Here is an 11,088-nt window from a genome sequence, read left to right on the forward strand (position 1 = left end):
CAGCTAGGGCAATGTCTGATGCATCGCTCTCTACCTGGAAAGGGATGGTTTCGTCCACCGCATGCATGGCGGCCTTGATGATGTAGGGCTTGATGCGGTTGAAGGCCAATTGAGCCTCAGCCGAGAGGGGAAAAGTGGTGGTCTTTAGGAGTGGGCGGGCTTTGTCCGCATACTTGGGGACCCACTGGGCGTAATAGGAGAAAAGCCCCAAGCACCGTTTGAGGGCCTTGAGGCTGCGGGGGAGAGGAAGTTCCTTAAGGGGGCGCATGCGGTCGGGGTCGGGACCTAGGACCCCGTCTTCCACGACATAGCCGAGGATGGCCAGCCGGGTGGTGTGGAAAACGCATTTGCCCTCGTTATAGGTCAGGTTAAGGGCTCGGGCGGTCTGGAGGAACTTTTTGAGGTTAGCGTCATGGTCCTGCTGATCATGGCCGCAGATGGTGACATTGTCCAAGTACGGGTATGTCGCCCGCAAACCGTACTGGTCCACCATTTGGTCCATCGCTTTTTGAAAGGCGGAGACCCCATTTGTGACACCAAAGGGGACCCTGAGGAAGTCGAAGAGCCAGCCGGCTGCTTCGAAGGCAGTATAGGGACCGTCTTTTGGTCGGATGGGGAGCTGGTGGTAGGCAGATTTGAGGTCGACCGTGGAAAAGACTCAGTATTGGGCGATCCGATTTACCATTTCCGCGATACGAGGAAGGGGGTACGCATCAAGCTGCGTGAATCGGTTTAAGGTCTGGCTATAATCCACGACCACCCGTTTCTTCTCCCCGGACCGGACTACCACCACTTGCGCTCTCCAAGGGCTGTTGCTAGCCTCGATGACCCCCTCTCCCAGTAAACGCTGGACCTCTGACTTGATAAAGGCCATATCTTGGGCACTGTAGCGCCGGCTCCTGGTGGCGACGGGCTTACAGTCAGGAGTGAGGTTTGCGAATAGCACACCGTGAGGGGGGGGGCAAGGGTCCGCCGAACTTCAGTGTCAGGCTTCGGTGGCTGCACTGGAAATCCAGTCTGAGCAGCAGGGGGGCACAGAGGTGAGGGAGGATATAAAATTTGAAACGGGTGTATTTGGCGTCCTGGATCGAGAGATCCACAATACAGTACCCCGTGATTTGTACCGAGTGGGACCCAGATGCGAGGGTTATGGTTTGGGATGCGGGATGGGTGCGTAGGGAGCAGCGCCTTACCGTTTCAGGGTGGATAAAGCTCTCCGTGCTCCCGAAGTCGAAGAGGCATGCAGTGTCGTGCCCGTTGACCTGGACCTGCATCATGGAGTTCTGCAGGTGTTTTGGCCGAGTTTGATCGAGGGTGATCGCACCCAGTCGCGGGTAGTCGGAGTCCTCAGCCGAGTCGGACTCATAAAATGGCCGCCGCCTGCGCATGTCGGGTCGAGAAGATGGCCGCCGACAAGATGGCCGCTCCCATGATTCGCACGAGGCTGATGATGCGTCAGAAGAGGGCGTGTCGGGTTGCTGTGCAGCAGCATTGCGAGGCCTGAGCGCCCGAGAGCCTGATTTTCTGGCCGGCTGTTCTTTGTTTTTCTGGCCCCTGGGTCTGGCCAGGCAGACCCTCGCAAAGTGCCCTTTCTTCCCGCAGTCGCTGCAGATCGCGGAGCGGGCTGGGCAGCGTGGGCGTGGGTGCTGGCCCTGCCCGCAGAAGTAGCATGGTGTGCCCCCATGGTGAGCGGGTCGCCGCGTGGCGCAGGCCTGTAACTCGTCGAGCGATTCCCCCGAGCGCTGCCGGCAGGTAGAGAGCAGATGCCGGGCGTGCACCTCATTGATGGGTTTGACAAACCGCTTACGGAGCAACCCGATCGCCTCATCATAAGTCGTCGCCTTTTCGAGCATGGCGGAGATTCTGTGACTCACCCGGGCGTGGAGTAGACGCAGCTTGCGTGGCCCCAGGATGGGAGTCTCTGCGGAGTCCAGGTAGGCCTCGAAGCACCGCAGCCAGTATTTAAAAATTTCCTTTGCCTCCGGCGTTAGTGCTTCCAGATTGAGCTTCTCTGGTTTTAGGCCTGCGTCCATCCTGAATCTAGCTTAGTCTAATAAATTGAGGTACCCTCAATAATGACGCTTAGAGATTAAACTGTAAAGAAGGCTTTATTAGACTAATAACTATGCTAGAGCTAGAGACGAGAGCTGACTGTTGCACAGACCATGAGGCAGCCCTTTTTGTATGGCTCCCAGATGGGCGGAGCCAGAGGCGGAGTCCCCAGGGTTCCAAGCCCGGTCTTAATGGGGACATCACCTTACATGACGATAAGGCAGTAACCGTTCATCACACCAGTAACACACACATCCCCAAAATGAAATAAATTAAAAGGTATTGGGCGCAGTGCACCATCAGAGGTGCCATTTCAGTTTCAATTTTGCGAGCACTCCTTGATGCCACAGTCGGTCAAATGCTACCTTGATGTCAAGCTCAATCACTCTCTCATTTCTGGAATTCAGCTTTTTTTCCATTTCCTGAACCAAGGCTGTAATGGTCTCTGGAGCTGATTGGTCTGAGCATCAGCAAACTGGTTATTAGTGAGTAGATATGCTTCATTGCATGATTGATGCCATCTTCCATCACTTTGATATGATTGAGAGTAGACTGATGTTATCATTTTGTAGGGTAATGCCAGTATTGTAGCTGTACTGGAGCAGCTTGATTCGAGGATTAAGGGAGCACAAGTCTTCAGCACCACAGCTGGATTTTGTCAGGAGTCATAGACTTGGCAGCATCCAGCTGTTTCTTGATATCATGGGCAGGAATCTACTCAGACGGCATCTGTGAGGGTGGGAACCTCAGGATCCTATGGCTGGAGATGGTTGCAGACGCTCTAGTCTTGTCTTCTGCACTGACATACTGGGCTATGCCCTCATTGAAGACGGGAATTGTCTCTCACTATTCATGACTGCATGTGCAGGGCTGCAGAGCTTTGATCTGAACCATTTTCACAACTGATTGTGCTAGGGCTGCAGAGCTTTGACCTGAACCATTGGTTGTGGAATTTCTTAGCTCTACTTTTAGCATGTTGCTTCTGCTACTTATATCCTGTGCTATACCCTCACCAAGCTGGCACCTAGTTTTGGTTTGTTGCTGGCATGCTCTTCTGCACTCTTCATTGAAGTCTCCTGGCTGAATGGTAAGGGAGGGATAGACCAGGCCAAGCAAATCCAGACTGTGGTTAAATACAATTCTGCTGCTGATGGTCCTCAGCAGAGAATCCCTACAGTACAGTACAATGCAGAAGGAGACCATTCGGCCCATCGGGTCTGCACCAATGCTCTGAAAGAGCATGCCACACAAGCCTACTCCCCCCAGTCCTATCCCAACAACCGCTTAACCTAACCTTTACATCTTTGGACATTAAGGGGCAATTTAGTATGGCCAATCCACCTAACCTGCACATCTTTGGACTGTGGGAGGAAATCCACGCAGGCACAGGGAGAAAATGCAAACTCCACACAGACAGCCATCTGAGGTTGGGATTGAATCGGGGTCCCTGGCGCGGTGAGGCAACAGTGCTAACCTCTGTGCCATTGTGCCGCCCAATGAATGCCCAGTTTTGAACTGCTTGACCTATTCTGAATCTATCCTATTTAGTATGGCGGTGGTGTCACACATGGTGGAGGGTGTCATTCGTGTGAGGATGGGACTTTGTCTTCTCAAGGACTACATGGTGGTCATTCTTACAAATTTCATCCTAGATAAATGTATCTTTGACAGGTACATTACTGAGGGTGTTAAAAATTGGAATTGTGGAACATGGAATGTGGCTGGCGCCGGCAAAGCCAGCATTTGTCAAATCCTTAATCTGAGTGGAGTGCTCAGCCATTTCAGACTGCAGTTAAGAGTCAACCACATTGCTGTGGATCTGGAGTCACATGTACATCGACAAGTCCAGGCAGTGGGTGTCCGAGGGGGTCATCTGCCCCTCTACCGCAGCTACATTCATGGTGACGGAGCATGCAGTGTCCACTAGCACGATTGAGGCCTTCCATGCTCGTTGGGACACTGCAGGGACTGGAGTAACCTAGTGACCCCTTTAATCACATTTTAGTTTCATGTTTTAAGTTTTATTTGTGATTTGTTCAAGGCAGTATTCCTTTAAGGGGCTGTCCCTTTTACTTTGTCCCTCAGTTCATTTGATTCAGTTTCACTGGTTTCATATAAACAGTTGGGAGTTACATGTAGGCCAGACCAGGTAAGAACAGCAGATTTCCTTCCCTAAAGGACATAAGTGAACCAGGTGGGCTTTTTGAAAAACAACAATGGTTTTGTGGTCATGATTGGACTTGTAATTCCACATGTCTGTTTGGTGGGATTTGAACCCTGGTCCTCCAAGCAGCACCCTGGGCGCGATTCTCCGCTCCCGCGCCGAAGTGTCCACGCCGTCGTAAACGCCGTCGAGGTCCACGACGGCGCAAAACGGCCCCGATCCCGACCGATTCAGGGCCCGAAAATGGGCGAGGATCGGGGAGCGAGAAACTCGGGGGGGGGCGTGTCGCGAAGGCCGCGTCGTCACCGCGCGACGCCAGAATGACGCGGCGCTGCGTCATAAATGGCGCGATCCGCGCACAGAGGACCCGGAGGAGAAGAGAGGAGATGGCTGAGCCCCGAAAAGCCGCACCGAGGTTCCGGGACACGGACCTGGACACCCTGGTGGATGAGGTCGAGCAGAGAAGGGACACCCTCTGCCCAAGACGTGGGCATCGCCAGCCATCCAGCGCGGTGAGGCGCGGTTGGCACCGCAGTCAGTGCTGTGGGGCAGAGTCCCCGGACGAGGGAGCAGTGTCGCAAGAAGCTGCACGACCTCACCCGGGCTGCCAGGGTAAGTGCCAGAGTGCCCCCAGGCCCCCACCCCCGGGGGGGGGGGGGGAGAGTGGGGGTCAGGGGCATCAGGGGCGGTGTTGGGGGGGGGTCAGCGGGGGTTTGGAGTGTTGGGGGGGTTGGGGCATCAGGGGCGGTGGTGGGGGGGCATCAGGGGCGGTGGTGGGGGGGGGGGTCACGGTGCCCAACTATCTACTCAACCCACATGAGCCCCGGGGCCCCCCTGGAGCGAAGCCATGGCGTGCAGTCTCCTGAACCAGCAACAATGTAGTCTATATCTGCATGCCCTGATGATACCCGCCTAATAGTGATGCTTTATCCAACCCCCCCTCCAGGACAAGACAGCTCACAACCAGCGTGAGCGCATGAGAACCGGAAGGGGTTCTCCTGTCCTGCACCCCCTAACTGTTCACGAGCAGAGGGCCCTGGACCTCGCTGGGGGATCCGCCACCCAGGAGGTCGCGCCCTGCCAGGTCAGAGGCGCAGAAGCAAGTGAGAGAACCCTGCATGTCCTCCCCACCCCCAACCCGTCATCGCCCCCCTCACATCGCCAACCGCAACTGCACCCAGGGACGCACGCCAGAGGTTGGCAGTCGGTCAGACCTCTCAGTCTGGGACGCAGGACCGGGACGCTCAGACCACCGAGACAGACATTAGTGAGGGGCACAGGGTGGACATTCATGTCGAAGCGCACATCACGGCCACACACCCACTTGATCCACCTGGAGGTCAAGACGACATGGCCCGCATGGAGCTTGCGCCGGGCCATGAGGGGGACCAGTACACACCAGACTGCCTGACGGATGATGACCTCGAGCTTGCGGCACTGCTGTCTCCCACACCATTCACCATCACAGAGACACCCACCTCGGTTGGTCATACAAGTGATGAGGCTCCCGGGTCACTGTCTGGTGCGCACCCCACAGCCGAGCCGGTACAGCAGGTGGAGTTTGGAGCAGTCGAGGGGCTGGACGGCCGGAGGGCAGCACAGGCCCAGCAACCAGCTGCCACCCAGACAGTTCCCGGGTTCCTGGATGGAATTGACCCACCCGGACAACCGATGCATGTGGACACCCAGGGACTGAATAACGGGATGAGGGCCATCGTCCAGGACCTGCACACGCAGTTGGAGGAGTCTATCCGCGTCCAGGAGCAGGGAGTGGTGCCGTTCATCGCAGCCACCCAGGCCGACACCGCAAGGGTGGCGTCCGCGGTGGAGGCAATGAGTCAGGTTTTGCAAGGCATTGGGCTTAACGTGCACGCGTCATCCATGGCCCAGGAGACGGCTGCCCTCTCACAGGCAGCCATCTCACAGAGCCAACAGGACATTGCCGCCGCTCTCGGGGCCCTGGCTGAGTCTCACCATGCCATGGCCCGGTCCCAGCAAGCGATGGCACAGTCCCAGCAGTCGGTCGCGGCGAGCATTGACCGCCTGGCGCACGTGATGGATGGCGTCGTGCACTCACAGGTCGAGATCGCACAGTCCTTGGCAGGAATGTGGCACTCCCTGGGCTCCATCTCGGAGAACATTTGGACCGTGGTCGATACCGCTGCAGGCCTCCAGGACTGGCAGTGCCAGGTGTCGGTGGTGCGACGGGGCATGTCTCCGAGCGCATCTCCGTCCCACAGTGAGGCCCGGGGGCCACAGGGCTCCCCGAGGGAGGAGGAGGTTCTGGGGCCCGTCCCGGTAGCTCCATCAAGGGACGTCCCGGTACACTCGGCCTCCCCCGTTCCGTCCCTGTCGCATCTGGTGGGGAGCAGGCAGGTGAGGGTGGCACCACGCCATCCAGCACGCCCGCCGAGCAGCCTGGCCAATCGAAGCCGGGCCGCCCCAGGAAACGTGTGCCGACGGGGAGCCATGTCGAAGGGCGTGATTCTCAGCAGTCCGCCTCCACTCCTGCTGTACCATCTGGGAACACACCTAGACGTAGTGGTAGGGCTCGTAAGGCAAAGACGTTAGGCACGTAAGAAGTTGGCACAGGTGCAGGGCACAGTCTAGTTGTAGTGGGTAGGGCACCTACATTAACCACACGAATAAATTCACCGTTGAATTTGACTTGTAAGACTGTGTGCTATGTCCGGTGCCAGGGGGCTCGTGAGGGTGCCCGATTGGCGTAGTGGTATACGAGCCGTTCAAGGTCTGTTCCGGATGTGCTGACCCTTTCTCCCCTGCCTCCCATAATCGGACACCGTTGTCCTCGGTACACCAACGCCAGCCACCCCACGAGCATGTGGTGAAATATCCGTCACGAAGGCTGTGACCACCGGAGTGCATGGTTCAGCTATAGCCATGAGTCAGACCTCGGCTGGCGAATCTGAGCACACAGCTCATTGCAGAGCGGGCTGTCATCATTCAACATGGCACTGATCACACCCGCTTACCCAATCATCAATGTTGTGCAATCCCGGTGTACCGCCGTGGTAAGGTGATGTAAAATTGTTGCCGTGAACGCGGTGCGGTGCTGTGTGGTGCCCGTGTACAGGAGTGACGGTGCAAGTGGCAGTGTTCAGCGAATCCCACCCCCACAGTGCGTGAACCGTGTGGCCACCAACGCGTTGCGTGCCCGCTGTCCGCGGCGATGCCGTCGCGCAGCCTCTTGCGCGTAACGAGCAGCCGGGCGGTGTCTGTGTCCTGCGGCCCTCCCCACACCCTGATGCGCACCATCATCCTCATCCTCGTCTTCCCCATCCCCCTCGTTTGCGTTGGCTCCGGTGCCGTCGGGTCCTCCCTCCGACATCCTCCACCAGGTCATCTCCCCTCTGCATGGCAATGTTGTGCAGCGCACAGCAGACCACAACCATGCGGCCAACCCTATCGGGTTGGTACTGCAGGGCCCCTCCTGATCGGTCCAGGCATCTGAAGCGCATCTTCAGCAGCCCGAAGCACCGCTCCACCACACCCCTGGTTGCTACATGTGTCTCGTTGTATAGGCTCTCCGCATTGGTGTAAGGCCTCCGTATTGGCATCATCAGCCATGACCTCAATGGATAGCCCTTGTCGCCTAGCAACCAGTCCCTCAGCCGGGGGGGGGGGGGGGCATCCATCGAACATTGCGGGGATGAACGACTGTGCCAGAATGTAGGCGTCATGCACACTGCCGGGGTACTTTGCACACACGTGCATGATCTTCATGTGGGGGTCGCACACCACCTGAATGTTCATGGAGTATGCGCCCTTTCTGTTCATGAACACGTCCCTGCTGTCTGCAGGCGGGCGCATGGGGACATGCACACCATCGATGACACCCTGGACCATCGGTATCCCGGCCACCTTGGCGAATCCACGTGCCCGTGCTTCCTGCTGTGCTCGGTCCTCAGGGAATTGAATGTACCTGTCCGCGATGGCGTACAGGGCGTCGGTGACGGCTCTGATGCACCTGTGGACCGATGCCTGTGATATCCCGGATAGTCGCATAAAAGTTTAGGGCCACCGTCACCTTGACGGAGACTGGTAGCGCGTGTCCTCCTCCCATTCCACGTGGTGCGAGGTGCGCCCCGAGCTGGCATATATGTGCGTCCGTTCCCTGCTGAACCGTAGTATCCTCCTGCATGTGATGTCCGTTAGGGCCTCGAACGACATTCTGTCACGGTACACCCTCGGCCTTGCTGGACGCCTGTGGCGCCCTGGCACCACCATCAGTGGATCCGCCTGCTCCACCTGCTCCTCCTCCTGCTCCCCCCCAAGCACTTCCTCTGCATTCCTCGCCGTCTGGCGGTCAATGTTCCCCTCGGCATCCCCCTGTACATTCGGGTCCTGAGCGCCTGCGGCCTGCGCGTCGACGACGGGCCACTCCGCGGCCATCCCCTCTGCTGCACCGGCAACCGCTGCATCTGCAGCCACCGTGGGCCGTCTGACTCTACGCTGCCGCATGGCAAACTCCAGAGCTGCGGCTCCAACCACGGCAGTGAACATCGCTGTCTGGTTGGCATACATGGTGACCTGCAGGAGGGTGGTGGGGGGCAGAGAAACGACATGTTACACCAAGTTTATTCCACACCTCGCCAGCTGGGTTGCATGGGATCCCTGTGTGTCCTGGTGGCGCTGCAGAATGCAGCCAGCCTAACACCTGGTCACTGTCTGCACCCAACGGTCAGTTCACAACGTACTGCTCACCAGTGTGCCACTCGCCTGTGCCCATCAGCCACACGCAACCTGCGGCCGTGTCCTCGTCACCGTCTGCCATATCAGGGCGGCTGACATGTGGCATCCGTGGATGGATGATACCATCCACACTCTCCCTCATCCCCCCTCCCACCTGCACACTCTCCCTCATCCCCCCTCCCACCTGCACTCTCCCTCATCCCCCCTCCTACCTGCACACTCTCCCTCATCCCCCCTCCCACCTGCACACTCTCCCTCATCCCCCCCCCCCCCACCTGCACTCTCCCTCATTCCCCCCCCTCCCACCTGCACACTCTCCCTCATCCCCCCTCCCACATGCACACTTTCCCTCATCCCCCACCCCCTCCTACCTGCACATTCTCCCTCATCCCCCCCCCCTCCCACCTGCACACTCTCCCACACACCCCCTTTGGCCGCAGCCTTCTCGGGTAAGCCGACCCGGTCTCCAGGAGCTGCGGAACAGTCCGCTCACCTCCTCCCTGCTCAGCGTCAGCCAGCACGACTGGCTGGCGACTTTAAATAGCAGGTGTGAACGGCGACGGCGTGAACTGGGGTCACGCCGTCGGGACTTCGGCCCATCCCGGCCTGAGAATAGCAGGTGTGCCGGAGAATCGCCATTTTGGGTGTCTGTGCAGCGCGGAACGTGACGGGGCCGTTCTCGCCACTTGGGAGAATCGCGGGAGGGCGTCGGACCGGCGTCGCGGGAAATTTTGGCGACCCAGGCGATTCTCCCAACCGGCGCGGGAGTGGAGAATCGCGCCCCCTATTTCTCTGGATTACTAGTCCAGAGACAATACCACTACACCTCCCCCTATGATGAAGTCAATTGGGGTTTTCCCCCTTGTGTTGGTCCTTTCACCACCTGCTGCAGACCCAGTCTGGCAGTTCTTTAGGACTTGACCAGCTCAGTCAATTCTGGTGCTACTGAGCCATTTTGGCAGATGGACATTGAATCTCCTCCCCACCCTACCACAAGTGGAATTTGCTGCCTGAGTTAGTGGTTAAACTCTTTCAAAATGTACCTGGATCTGCACCTTGAATACTCTAAGCTACAAGGCTATGGTGGACCAGATGCAGGAAGGTGGGATTAGAAAGGTCACCTGGGAGTCCTCGAGCTGGCATGGACAAAATGTGCTGAATGGCCTTCTTCTGTGCTGTAACTTTTCTATGATTCTAAGTGCATTTTGTGGTCTTGCTGCACATAGTGATTTTTCCAAGTGGTGTTGTTTAACTTCTTGGAATGCTTCTGTACAGGAAGATCCATCATGTTTTTTTGTACTCAACTGGGACTTGAACCTACAAGATGGTTAGATTGGTAAATACAGATGGAAAATGGTTAGAAAGACAAGTAGATACATTTTTATTAAAACAAATGGTTAGATAGGCAGACAAATGATTACATTGGCATATAGGCAGAAAGTGCAAGGCCATCTTCCAAAATTGAATTGGCTATGTACTGATAAACACAATTATTTATAGGGCTGTGGGGAAGAGAAGGGAGACTTGATGTAATGGGATAAGTCTTTCAAAGCCAGTATAGGTAGGATGGGCTGAATAGTATCCTTTACTGCTCAATGAATTGAAGAATTACATATGAATTACAACATGGAAACAGACCGTTCAGATATTTTGCTGACAACATTTACTTATATGTTTCATCACCTCACATAGCAGTATATATTAACAATGTGCATCACTAACAATAGTCTAAAACTGGTGCGATATAATAATGTGCATCACTATTATATATGTATATCTCGCAATATATCTTAACAATGCATGTAACCAATATGTTTGGAGTTCTAATTCTCTAATCAAAATGTCAAGAATCAAAATTGCAAGAGATGGCTGTATCCTTTTCCCACCAAATGAAGCTACATGCTGACCCTGGCATATGGACATTGGCACGCTTACCCTGGCAAACTGACCAGGGCATGCTGACCCTCAGGCTAAACCTGGCAGACTGACCCTGGCAGAGTGAACCTCATGCTGACCCTGATAGTGACCCTCATGCTGACCCTGGCAGACTGACCCAGGCAGAGTGCCTCTCATGCTGACCCTGGCAGAGTGACGTTCATGTTGATTCTAGCAGACTGACCCTGGCAGACTGAACCTTCATGCTGACCCTGGCAGACTGA

Source organism: Scyliorhinus torazame, chromosome 5, assembly GCF_047496885.1.
Source record: "Scyliorhinus torazame isolate Kashiwa2021f chromosome 5, sScyTor2.1, whole genome shotgun sequence".
NCBI classification, from domain to species: Eukaryota; Metazoa; Chordata; class Chondrichthyes; order Carcharhiniformes; family Scyliorhinidae; genus Scyliorhinus; species Scyliorhinus torazame.